The following is a 13,989-nucleotide window of genomic DNA, read 5'->3' as shown; positions in this document are numbered from 1 at the left end:
AACGTTTCTTCACTCTACCAGACACTAGGCACCCTAGTGTAGGCACCCTCTTTCGTACAACTACAGTGAGTACCAGCAGTCTCCTTTACCCTTCTAAGAAACATCCAGACCTAGAAGCCTTTCCCAGTCACACTATGTATTCAGAGTTTAAGGCAACTCGCTGCACCCTTCCTTAGAAAGCTAGGTGGACTCAGCTCTTCAACAGCTCCAGGGATTCTGTTCTCTCACGACATACATGCCATTGAAGTCTGCCTCATTGCTCTCATTGGAGCTACACTAAGAAACACAATCTGCTTCGCCTTCTTCTAGGAACTCTTACCCAAGGACCCCATACCTACAGGAGAAAGGAGGCTTGCATTCCTACTGGAATCTAAGCAAAGTTTTTCCTGTTACACTGCAGGACTTTAGAATAGGTTCAGGCCCGAAGGGTTACATAGAGCGTTCCAAGAATGAGGGAGTTCGATACATGCAGAAAACCCTGTGAAGAAAAGTTGATTCAGCAAGGGACCAGGGTTTGGCTAGAGTCTCTATTGACTTGTTAGAAATCAGAAGGGTTTCGGCTGCATGTTAACCCGAGAAGGAGACCTGGTGGCACAAGCCTTGCTTTCCCATGTTAAATCTCTAAACATGCTTCCCTGAAGAATCCTAAATAACACTGTTTTTACCTGGCTTCTGGTCACTGTAGGCAGCCCTCTGGAAAGAAAAGGAGTTTTCTCTAAGGAAACACGGTGCTTCCATAGCATGGGTGGGAGCTCCTGCTGTCCTGCTCTAGAGCTACAGGGAAACTTGACGTGAGTGTTTGCCTCAAGCTAAGGCCTGAAAAGCCTTGCTGAAGCGAAAGCGCTTAGCAGTTTCCATTATGTCGTATTCGAAGTTCTGCTTTACTTGAATGTTTCTTCACTTACCAGACACAAGGCACCCTCGTGTAGGCACCCTTTTTCGTAGAAATACAGTGAGTACCAGCACTCTTCTTTGCTCTTCTAAGAAACATCCAGACCTAGAAGCCTTTCCCAGTCACTCTATGTAATCAGAGTGTAGGGCAACTCGCTGCACCCTTCCTTAGGAAGCTAGGTGGACTCAGCTCTTCAACAGCTCCAGGGATTCTGTTCTCTCACGTCCTACATGCCATGGAAGTCTGCCTCATTGCCCTCTGTGGAGCTTCACTAAGATACACAATCTGCTTCGCCTACCTCTAGGAACTCTTACCCAATGACCCCATACCTACAGGAGAAAGGAGGCTTGCATTCCTACTGGAACCAAAGCACACTTTTTCCTTTTACACTGCAGGACTTTAGAATAGGCTTAGGCCCTATAGCATACATAGAACGTTCCAAGGATGAGGGAGTTCCATATATGCAGAACACTCTGTGAAGAAAAGGTGATTCAGCAAGGGACCAGGGTGTAGCTAGAGTCTCTTTGGACTTTTTAGATATAAGAAGGTGTCCGGGTGCATGTTCACCGGAAGAGAAGACTTGAATGCCTAAGCCTTGCGTTCCCATTTTAAATCTCTATCCACGCCAGCCTGAGATACCTAAATAACACTGTTTTGACTGGCCTCTATTCACTGTGGGCAGCCCTCTGGAAAGAAAAGGAGTTTCTCTAAGGAAACACGGTGCTTCCATAGCATGGGTGGGAGTTCCTCCTGTCATGCTCTAGAGCTACAGGGTAACTTGACGTGAGTCCTTGCCTCAAGCTAAGGCCTGAAAAGCCCTGCTGAAGCGAAAGCGCTTAGCATTTTCCATTATGTCGTATTGGAAGTTCTGCTTTACTTGAACGTTTCTTCACTCTACCAGACACTAGGCACCCTAGTGTAGGCACCCTCTTTCGTACAACTACAGTGAGTACCAGCAGTCTCCTTTACCCTTCTAAGAAACATCCAGACCTAGAAGCCTTTCCCAGTCACACTATGTATTCAGAGTTTAAGGCAACTCGCTGCACCCTTCCTTAGAAAGCTAGGTGGACTCAGCTCTTCAACAGCTCCAGGGATTCTGTTCTCTCACGACATACATGCCATTGAAGTCTGCCTCATTGCTCTCATTGGAGCTACACTAAGAAACACAATCTGCTTCGCCTTCTTCTAGGAACTCTTACCCAAGGACCCCATACCTACAGGAGAAAGGAGGCTTGCATTCCTACTGGAATCTAAGCAAAGTTTTTCCTGTTACACTGCAGGACTTTAGAATAGGTTCAGGCCCGAAGGGTTACATAGAGCGTTCCAAGAATGAGGGAGTTCGATACATGCAGAAAACCCTGTGAAGAAAAGTTGATTCAGCAAGGGACCAGGGTTTGGCTAGAGTCTCTATTGACTTGTTAGAAATCAGAAGGGTTTCGGCTGCATGTTAACCCGAGAAGGAGACCTGGTGGCACAAGCCTTGCTTTCCCATGTTAAATCTCTAAACATGCTTCCCTGAAGAATCCTAAATAACACTGTTTTTACCTGGCTTCTGGTCACTGTAGGCAGCCCTCTGGAAAGAAAAGGAGTTTTCTCTAAGGAAACACGGTGCTTCCATAGCATGGGTGGGAGCTCCTGCTGTCCTGCTCTAGAGCTACAGGGAAACTTGACGTGAGTGTTTGCCTCAAGCTAAGGCCTGAAAAGCCTTGCTGAAGCGAAAGCGCTTAGCAGTTTCCATTATGTCGTATTCGAAGTTCTGCTTTACTTGAATGTTTCTTCACTTACCAGACACAAGGCACCCTCGTGTAGGCACCCTTTTTCGTAGAAATACAGTGAGTACCAGCACTCTTCTTTGCTCTTCTAAGAAACATCCAGACCTAGAAGCCTTTCCCAGTCACTCTATGTAATCAGAGTGTAGGGCAACTCGCTGCACCCTTCCTTAGGAAGCTAGGTGGACTCAGCTCTTCAACAGCTCCAGGGATTCTGTTCTCTCACGTCCTACATGCCATGGAAGTCTGCCTCATTGCCCTCTGTGGAGCTTCACTAAGATACACAATCTGCTTCGCCTACCTCTAGGAACTCTTACCCAATGACCCCATACCTACAGGAGAAAGGAGGCTTGCATTCCTACTGGAACCAAAGCACACTTTTTCCTTTTACACTGCAGGACTTTAGAATAGGCTTAGGCCCTATAGCATACATAGAACGTTCCAAGGATGAGGGAGTTCCATATATGCAGAACACTCTGTGAAGAAAAGGTGATTCAGCAAGGGACCAGGGTGTAGCTAGAGTCTCTTTGGACTTTTTAGATATAAGAAGGTGTCCGGGTGCATGTTCACCGGAAAAGAAGACTTGAATGCCTAAGCCTTGCGTTCCCATTTTAAATCTCTATCCACTCCAGCCTGAGATACCTAAATAACACTGTTTTGACTGGCCTCTATTCACTGTGGGCAGCCCTCTGGAAAGAAAAGGAGTTTCTCTAAGGAAACACGGTGCTTCCATAGCATGGGTGGGAGTTCCTCCTGTCATGCTCTAGAGCTACAGGGTAACTTGACGTGAGTCCTTGCCTCAAGCTAAGGCCTGAAAAGCCCTGCTGAAGCGAAAGCGCTTAGCATTTTCCATTATGTCGTATTGGAAGTTCTGCTTTACTTGAACGTTTCTTCACTCTACCAGACACTAGGCACCCTAGTGTAGGCACCCTCTTTCGTACAACTACAGTGAGTACCAGCAGTCTCCTTTACCCTTCTAAGAAACATCCAGACCTAGAAGCCTTTCCCAGTCACACTATGTATTCAGAGTTTAAGGCAACTCGCTGCACCCTTCCTTAGAAAGCTAGGTGGACTCAGCTCTTCAACAGCTCCAGGGATTCTGTTCTCTCACGACATACATGCCATTGAAGTCTGCCTCATTGCTCTCATTGGAGCTACACTAAGAAACACAATCTGCTTCGCCTTCTTCTAGGAACTCTTACCCAAGGACCCCATACCTACAGGAGAAAGGAGGCTTGCATTCCTACTGGAATCTAAGCAAAGTTTTTCCTGTTACACTGCAGGACTTTAGAATAGGTTCAGGCCCGAAGGGTTACATAGAGCGTTCCAAGAATGAGGGAGTTCGATACATGCAGAAAACCCTGTGAAGAAAAGTTGATTCAGCAAGGGACCAGGGTTTGGCTAGAGTCTCTATTGACTTGTTAGAAATCAGAAGGGTTTCGGCTGCATGTTAACCCGAGAAGGAGACCTGGTGGCACAAGCCTTGCTTTCCCATGTTAAATCTCTAAACATGCTTCCCTGAAGAATCCTAAATAACACTGTTTTTACCTGGCTTCTGGTCACTGTAGGCAGCCCTCTCGAAAGAAAAGGAGTTTTCTCTAAGGAAACACGGTGCTTCCATAGCATGGGTGGGAGCTCCTGCTGTCCTGCTCTAGAGCTACAGGGAAACTTGACGTGAGTGTTTGCCTCAAGCTAAGGCCTGAAAAGCCTTGCTGAAGCGAAAGCGCTTAGCAGTTTCCATTATGTCGTATTCGAAGTTCTGCTTTACTTGAATGTTTCTTCACTTACCAGACACAAGGCACCCTCGTGTAGGCACCCTTTTTCGTAGAAATACAGTGAGTACCAGCAGTCTTCTTTGCTCTTCTAAGAAACATCCAGACCTAGAAGCCTTTCCCAGTCACTCTATGTAATCAGAGTGTAGGGCAACTCGCTGCACCCTTCCTTAGGAAGCTAGGTGGACTCAGCTCTTCAACAGCTCCAGGGATTCTGTTCTCTCACGTCCTACATGCCATGGAAGTCTGCCTCATTGCCCTCTGTGGAGCTTCACTAAGATACACAATCTGCTTCGCCTACCTCTAGGAACTCTTACCCAATGACCCCATACCTACAGGAGAAAGGAGGCTTGCATTCCTACTGGAACCAAAGCACACTTTTTCCTTTTACACTGCAGGACTTTAGAATAGGCTTAGGCCCTATAGCATACATAGAACGTTCCAAGGATGAGGGAGTTCCATATATGCAGAACACTCTGTGAAGAAAAGGTGATTCAGCAAGGGACCAGGGTGTAGCTAGAGTCTCTTTGGACTTTTTAGATATAAGAAGGTGTCCGGGTGCATGTTCACCGGAAGAGAAGACTTGAATGCCTAAGCCTTGCGTTCCCATTTTAAATCTCTATCCACGCCAGCCTGAGATACCTAAATAACACTGTTTTGACTGGCCTCTATTCACTGTGGGCAGCCCTCTGGAAAGAAAAGGAGTTTCTCTAAGGAAACACGGTGCTTCCATAGCATGGGTGGGAGTTCCTCCTGTCATGCTCTAGAGCTACAGGGTAACTTGACGTGAGTCCTTGCCTCAAGCTAAGGCCTGAAAAGCCCTGCTGAAGCGAAAGCGCTTAGCATTTTCCATTATGTCGTATTGGAAGTTCTGCTTTACTTGAACGTTTCTTCACTCTACCAGACACTAGGCACCCTAGTGTAGGCACCCTCTTTCGTACAACTACAGTGAGTACCAGCAGTCTCCTTTACCCTTCTAAGAAACATCCAGACCTAGAAGCCTTTCCCAGTCACACTATGTATTCAGAGTTTAAGGCAACTCGCTGCACCCTTCCTTAGAAAGCTAGGTGGACTCAGCTCTTCAACAGCTCCAGGGATTCTGTTCTCTCACGACATACATGCCATTGAAGTCTGCCTCATTGCTCTCATTGGAGCTACACTAAGAAACACAATCTGCTTCGCCTTCTTCTAGGAACTCTTAACCAAGGACGCCATACCTACAGGAGAAAGGAGGCTTGCATTCCTACTGGAATCTAAGCAAAGTTTTTCCTGTTACACTGCAGGACTTTAGAATAGGTTCAGGCCCGAAGGGTTACATAGAGCGTTCCAAGAATGAGGGAGTTCGATACATGCAGAAAACCCTGTGAAGAAAAGTTGATTCAGCAAGGGACCAGGGTTTGGCTAGAGTCTCTATTGACTTGTTAGAAATCAGAAGGGTTTCGGCTGCATGTTAACCCGAGAAGGAGACCTGGTGGCACAAGCCTTGCTTTCCCATGTTAAATCTCTAAACATGCTTCCCTGAAGAATCCTAAATAACACTGTTTTTACCTGGCTTCTGGTCACTGTAGGCAGCCCTCTCGAAAGAAAAGGAGTTTTCTCTAAGGAAACACGGTGCTTCCATAGCATGGGTGGGAGCTCCTGCTGTCCTGCTCTAGAGCTACAGGGAAACTTGACGTGAGTGTTTGCCTCAAGCTAAGGCCTGAAAAGCCTTGCTGAAGCGAAAGCGCTTAGCAGTTTCCATTATGTCGTATTCGAAGTTCTGCTTTACTTGAATGTTTCTTCACTTACCAGACACAAGGCACCCTCGTGTAGGCACCCTATTTCGTAGAAATACAGTGAGTACCAGCAGTCTTCTTTGCTCTTCTAAGAAACATCCAGACCTAGAAGCCTTTCCCAGTCACTCTATGTAATCAGAGTGTAGGGCAACTCGCTGCACCCTTCCTTAGGAAGCTAGGTGGACTCAGCTCTTCAACAGCTCCAGGGATTCTGTTCTCTCACGTCCTACATGCCATGGAAGTCTGCCTCATTGCCCTCTGTGGAGCTTCACTAAGATACACAATCTGCTTCGCCTACCTCTAGGAACTCTTACCCAATGACCCCATACCTACAGGAGAAAGGAGGCTTGCATTCCTACTGGAACCAAAGCACAGTTTTTCCTTTTACACTGCAGGACTTTAGAATAGGCTTAGGCCCTATAGCATACATAGAACGTTCCAAGGATGAGGGAGTTCCATATATGCAGAACACTGTGTGAAGAAAAGGTGATTCAGCAAGGGACCAGGGTGTAGCTAGAGTCTCTTTGGACTTTTTAGATATAAGAAGGTGTCCGGGTCATGTTCACCGGAAAAGAAGACCTGAATGCCTAAGCCTTCCGTTCCCATTTTAAATCTGTATCCAGGCTGCCTTGAGATACCTAAATAACACTGTTTTTGACAGTCCTCTATTCACTGTGGGCTGCCCTCTGGAAAGAAAAGGAGTTTCTCTAAGGAAACACGGTGCTTCCATAGCATGGGTGGAGCTCGTGCTTTCCTGCTCTAGAGCTACAGGGAAACTTGACGTGAGTCTTTGCCTCAAGCTAAGGCCTGTAAAGCGCTGCTGAAGCGAAAGCGCTTAGCAGTTTCCATTATGTCGTATTGGAAGTTCTGCTTTACTTGAACGTTTCTTCACTCTACCAGACACTAGGCACCCTAGTGTAGGCACCCTCTTTCGTACAACTACAGTGAGTACCAGCAGTCTCCTTTACCCTTCTAAGAAACATCCAGACCTAGAAGCCTTTCCCAGTCACACTATGTATTCAGAGTTTAAGGCAACTCGCTGCACCCTTCCTTAGAAAGCTAGGTGGACTCAGCTCTTCAACAGCTCCAGGGATTCTGTTCTCTCACGACATACATGCCATTGAAGTCTGCCTCATTGCTCTCATTGGAGCTACACTAAGAAACACAATCTGCTTCGCCTTCTTCTAGGAACTCTTACCCATGGACCCCATACCTACAGGAGAAAGGAGGCTTGCATTCCTACTGGAATCTAAGCAAAGTTTTTCCTGTTACACTGCAGGACTTTAGAATAGGTTCAGGCCCGAAGGGTTACATAGAGCGTTCCAAGAATGAGGGAGTTCGATACATGCAGAAAACCCTGTGAAGAAAAGTTGATTCAGCAAGGGACCAGGGTTTGGCTAGAGTCTCTATTGACTTGTTAGAAATCAGAAGGGTTTCGGCTGCATGTTAACCCGAGAAGGAGACCTGGTGGCACAAGCCTTGCTTTCCCATGTTAAATCTCTAAACATGCTTCCCTGAAGAATCCTAAATAACACTGTTTTTACCTGGCTTCTGGTCACTGTAGGCAGCCCTCTGGAAAGAAAAGGAGTTTTCTCTAAGGAAACACGGTGCTTCCATAGCATGGGTGGGAGCTCCTGCTGTCCTGCTCTAGAGCTACAGGGAAACTTGACGTGAGTGTTTGCCTCAAGCTAAGGCCTGAAAAGCCTTGCTGAAGCGAAAGCGCTTAGCAGTTTCCATTATGTCGTATTCGAAGTTCTGCTTTACTTGAATGTTTCTTCACTTACCAGACACAAGGCACCCTCGTGTAGGCACCCTTTTTCGTAGAAATACAGTGAGTACCAGCAGTCTTCTTTGCTCTTCTAAGAAACATCCAGACCTAGAAGCCTTTCCCAGTCACTCTATGTAATCAGAGTGTAGGGCAACTCGCTGCACCCTTCCTTAGGAAGCTAGGTGGACTCAGCTCTTCAACAGCTCCAGGGATTCTGTTCTCTCACGTCCTACATGCCATGGAAGTCTGCCTCATTGCCCTCTGTGGAGCTTCACTAAGATACACAATCTGCTTCGCCTACCTCTAGGAACTCTTACCCAATGACCCCATACCTACAGGAGAAAGGAGGCTTGCATTCCTACTGGAACCAAAGCACAGTTTTTCCTTTTACACTGCAGGACTTTAGAATAGGCTTAGGCCCTATAGCATACATAGAACGTTCCAAGGATGAGGGAGTTCCATATATGCAGAACACTCTGTGAAGAAAAGTTGATTCAGCAAGGGACCAGGGTGTAGCTAGAGTCTCTTTGGACTTTTTAGATATAAGAAGGTGTCCGGGTGCATGTTCACCGGAAAAGAAGACTTGAATGCCTAAGCCTTGCGTTCCCATTTTAAATCTCTATCCACGCCAGCCTGAGATACCTAAATAACACTGTTTTGACTGGCCTCTATTCACTGTGGGCAGCCCTCTGGAAAGAAAAGGAGTTTCTCTAAGGAAACACGGTGCTTCCATAGCATGGGTGGGAGTTCCTCCTGTCATGCTCTAGAGCTACAGGGTAACTTGACGTGAGTCCTTGCCTCAAGCTAAGGCCTGAAAAGCCCTGCTGAAGCGAAAGCGCTTAGCATTTTCCATTATGTCGTATTGGAAGTTCTGCTTTACTTGAACGTTTCTTCACTCTACCAGACACTAGGCACCCTAGTGTAGGCACCCTCTTTCGTACAACTACAGTGAGTACCAGCAGTCTCCTTTACCCTTCTAAGAAACATCCAGACCTAGAAGCCTTTCCCAGTCACACTATGTATTCAGAGTTTAAGGCAACTCGCTGCACCCTTCCTTAGAAAGCTAGGTGGACTCAGCTCTGCAACAGCTCCAGGGATTCTGTTCTCTCACGACATACATGCCATTGAAGTCTGCCTCATTGCTCTCATTGGAGCTACACTAAGAAACACAATCTGCTTCGCCTTCTTCTAGGAACTCTTACCCAAGGACCCCATACCTACAGGAGAAAGGAGGCTTGCATTCCTACTGGAATCTAAGCAAAGTTTTTCCTGTTACACTGCAGGACTTTAGAATAGGTTCAGGCCCGAAGGGTTACATAGAGCGTTCCAAGAATGAGGGAGTTCGATACATGCAGAAAACCCTGTGAAGAAAAGTTGATTCAGCAAGGGACCAGGGTTTGGCTAGAGTCTCTATTGACTTGTTAGAAATCAGAAGGGTTTCGGCTGCATGTTAACCCGAGAAGGAGACCTGGTGGCACAAGCCTTGCTTTCCCATGTTAAATCTCTAAACATGCTTCCCTGAAGAATCCTAAATAACACTGTTTTTACCTGGCTTCTGGTCACTGTAGGCAGCCCTCTGGAAAGAAAAGGAGTTTTCTCTAAGGAAACACGGTGCTTCCATAGCATGGGTGGGAGCTCCTGCTGTCCTGCTCTAGAGCTACAGGGAAACTTGACGTGAGTGTTTGCCTCAAGCTAAGGCCTGAAAAGCCTTGCTGAAGCGAAAGCGCTTAGCAGTTTCCATTATGTCGTATTCCAAGTTCTGCTTTACTTGAATGTTTCTTCACTTACCAGACACAAGGCACCCTCGTGTAGGCACCCTTTTTCGTAGAAATACAGTGAGTACCAGCAGTCTTCTTTGCTCTTCTAAGAAACATCCAGACCTAGAAGCCTTTCCCAGTCACTCTATGTAATCAGAGTGTAGGGCAACTCGCTGCACCCTTCCTTAGGAAGCTAGGTGGACTCAGCTCTTCAACAGCTCCAGGGATTCTGTTCTCTCACGTCCTACATGCCATGGAAGTCTGCCTCATTGCCCTCTGTGGAGCTTCACTAAGATACACAATCTGCTTCGCCTACCTCTAGGAACTCTTACCCAATGACCCCATACCTACAGGAGAAAGGAGGCTTGCATTCCTACTGGAACCAAAGCACACTTTTTCCTTTTACACTGCAGGACTTTAGAATAGGCTTAGGCCCTATAGCATACATAGAACGTTCCAAGGATGAGGGAGTTCCATATATGCAGAACACTCTGTGAAGAAAAGGTGATTCAGCAAGGGACCAGGGTGTAGCTAGAGTCTCTTTGGACTTTTTAGATATAAGAAGGTGTCCGGGTGCATGTTCACCGGAAAAGAAGACTTGAATGCCTAAGCCTTGCGTTCCCATTTTAAATCTCTATCCACGCCAGCCTGAGATACCTAAATAACACTGTTTTGACTGGCCTCTATTCACTGTGGGCAGCCCTCTGGAAAGAAAAGGAGTTTCTCTAAGGAAACACGGTGCTTCCATAGCATGGGTGGGAGTTCCTCCTGTCATGCTCTAGAGCTACAGGGTAACTTGACGTGAGTCCTTGCCTCAAGCTAAGGCCTGAAAAGCCCTGCTGAAGCGAAAGCGCTTAGCATTTTCCATTATGTCGTATTGGAAGTTCTGCTTTACTTGAACGTTTCTTCACTCTACCAGACACTAGGCACCCTAGTGTAGGCACCCTCTTTCGTACAACTACAGTGAGTACCAGCAGTCTCCTTTACCCTTCTAAGAAACATCCAGACCTAGAAGCCTTTCCCAGTCACACTATGTATTCAGAGTTTAAGGCAACTCGCTGCACCCTTCCTTAGAAAGCTAGGTGGACTCAGCTCTTCAACAGCTCCAGGGATTCTGTTCTCTCACGACCTACATGCCATTGAAGTCTGCCTCATTGCTCTCATTGGAGCTACACTAAGAAACACAATCTGCTTCGCCTTCTTCTAGGAACTCTTACCCAAGGACCCCATACCTACAGGAGAAAGGAGGCTTGCATTCCTACTGGAATCTAAGCAAAGTTTTTCCTGTTACACTGCAGGACTTTAGAATAGGTTCAGGCCCGAAGGGTTACATAGAGCGTTCCAAGAATGAGGGAGTTCGATACATGCAGAAAACCCTGTGAAGAAAAGTTGATTCAGCAAGGGACCAGGGTTTGGCTAGAGTCTCTATTGACTTGTTAGAAATCAGAAGGGTTTCGGCTGCATGTTAACCCGAGAAGGAGACCTGGTGGCACAAGCCTTGCTTTCCCATGTTAAATCTCTAAACATGCTTCCCTGAAGAATCCTAAATAACACTGTTTTTACCTGGCTTCTGGTCACTGTAGGCAGCCCTCTCGAAAGAAAAGGAGTTTTCTCTAAGGAAACACGGTGCTTCCATAGCATGGGTGGGAGCTCCTGCTGTCCTGCTCTAGAGCTACAGGGAAACTTGACGTGAGTGTTTGCCTCAAGCTAAGGCCTGAAAAGCCTTGCTGAAGCGAAAGCGCTTAGCAGTTTCCATTATGTCGTATTCGAAGTTCTGCTTTACTTGAATGTTTCTTCACTTACCAGACACAAGGCACCCTCGTGTAGGCACCCTTTGTCGTAGAAATACAGTGAGTACCAGCAGTCTTCTTTGCTCTTCTAAGAAACATCCAGACCTAGAAGCCTTTCCCAGTCACTCTATGTAATCAGAGTGTAGGGCAACTCGCTGCACCCTTCCTTAGGAAGCTAGGTGGACTCAGCTCTTCAACAGCTCCAGGGATTCTGTTCTCTCACGTCCTACATGCCATGGAAGTCTGCCTCATTGCCCTCTGTGGAGCTTCACTAAGATACACAATCTGCTTCGCCTACCTCTAGGAACTCTTACCCAATGACCCCATACCTACAGGAGAAAGGAGGCTTGCATTCCTACTGGAACCAAAGCACACTTTTTCCTTTTACACTGCAGGACTTTAGAATAGGCTTAGGCCCTATAGCATACATAGAACGTTCCAAGGATGAGGGAGTTCCATATATGCAGAACACTCTGTGAAGAAAAGGTGATTCAGCAAGGGACCAGGGTGTAGCTAGAGTCTCTTTGGACTTTTTAGATATAAGAAGGTGTCCGGGTGCATGTTCACCGGAAAAGAAGACTTGAATGCCTAAGCCTTGCGTTCCCATTTTAAATCTCTATCCACGCCAGCCTGAGATACCTAAATAACACTGTTTTGACTGGCCTCTATTCACTGTGGGCAGCCCTCTGGAAAGAAAAGGAGTTTCTCTAAGGAAACACGGTGCTTCCATAGCATGGGTGGGAGTTCCTCCTGTCATGCTCTAGAGCTACAGGGTAACTTGACGTGAGTCCTTGCCTCAAGCTAAGGCCTGAAAAGCCCTGCTGAAGCGAAAGCGCTTAGCATTTTCCATTATGTCGTATTGGAAGTTCTGCTTTACTTGAACGTTTCTTCACTCTACCAGACACTAGGCACCCTAGTGTAGGCACCCTCTTTCGTACAACTACAGTGAGTACCAGCAGTCTCCTTTACCCTTCTAAGAAACATCCAGACCTAGAAGCCTTTCCCAGTCACACTATGTATTCAGAGTTTAAGGCAACTCGCTGCACCCTTCCTTAGAAAGCTAGGTGGACTCAGCTCTTCAACAGCTCCAGGGATTCTGTTCTCTCACGACATACATGCCATTGAAGTCTGCCTCATTGCTCTCATTGGAGCTACACTAAGAAACACAATCTGCTTCGCCTTCTTCTAGGAACTCTTACCCAAGGACCCCATACCTACAGGAGAAAGGAGGCTTGCATTCCTACTGGAATCTAAGCAAAGTTTTTCCTGTTACACTGCAGGACTTTAGAATAGGTTCAGGCCCGAAGGGTTACATAGAGTGTTCCAAGAATGAGGGAGTTCGATACATGCAGAAAACCCTGTGAAGAAAAGTTGATTCAGCAAGGGACCAGGGTTTGGCTAGAGTCTCTATTGACTTGTTAGAAATCAGAAGGGTTTCGGCTGCATGTTAACCCGAGAAGGAGACCTGGTGGCACAAGCCTTGCTTTCCCATGTTAAATCTCTAAACATGCTTCCCTGAAGAATCCTAAATAACACTGTTTTTACCTGGCTTCTGGTCACTGTAGGCAGCCCTCTCGAAAGAAAAGGAGTTTTCTCTAAGGAAACACGGTGCTTCCATAGCATGGGTGGGAGCTCCTGCTGTCCTGCTCTAGAGCTACAGGGAAACTTGACGTGAGTGTTTGCCTCAAGCTAAGGCCTGAAAAGCCTTGCTGAAGCGAAAGCGCTTAGCAGTTTCCATTATGTCGTATTCGAAGTTCTGCTTTACTTGAATGTTTCTTCACTTACCAGACACAAGGCACCCTCGTGTAGGCACCCTTTTTCGTAGAAATACAGTGAGTACCAGCAGTCTTCTTTGCTCTTCTAAGAAACATCCAGACCTAGAAGCCTTTCCCAGTCACTCTATGTAATCAGAGTGTAGGGCAACTCGCTGCACCCTTCCTTAGGAAGCTAGGTGGACTCAGCTCTTCAACAGCTCCAGGGATTCTGTTCTCTCACGTCCTACATGCCATGGAAGTCTGCCTCATTGCCCTCTGTGGAGCTTCACTAAGATACACAATCTGCTTCGCCTACCTCTAGGAACTCTTACCCAATGACCCCATACCTACAGGAGAAAGGAGGCTTGCATTCCTACTGGAACCAAAGCACAGTTTTTCCTTTTACACTGCAGGACTTTAGAATAGGCTTAGGCCCTATAGCATACATAGAACGTTCCAAGGATGAGGGAGTTCCATATATGCAGAACACTCTGTGAAGAAAAGGTGATTCAGCAAGGGACCAGGGTGTAGCTAGAGTCTCTTTGGACTTTTTAGATATAAGAAGGTGTCCGGGTCATGTTCACCGGAAAAGAAGACCTGAATGCCTAAGCCTTCCGTTCCCATTTTAAATCTGTATCCAGGCTGCCTTGAGATACCTAAATAACACTGTTTTTGACAGTCCTCTATTCACTGTGGGCTGCCCTCTGGAAAG

The sequence above is a fragment of the Balaenoptera physalus genome, assembly GCF_965194825.1.
Source record: "Balaenoptera physalus genome assembly, chromosome: 21".
Lineage (NCBI taxonomy): Eukaryota > Metazoa > Chordata > Mammalia > Artiodactyla > Balaenopteridae > Balaenoptera > Balaenoptera physalus.
Note: the sequence above shows the minus strand (reverse complement) of the source record.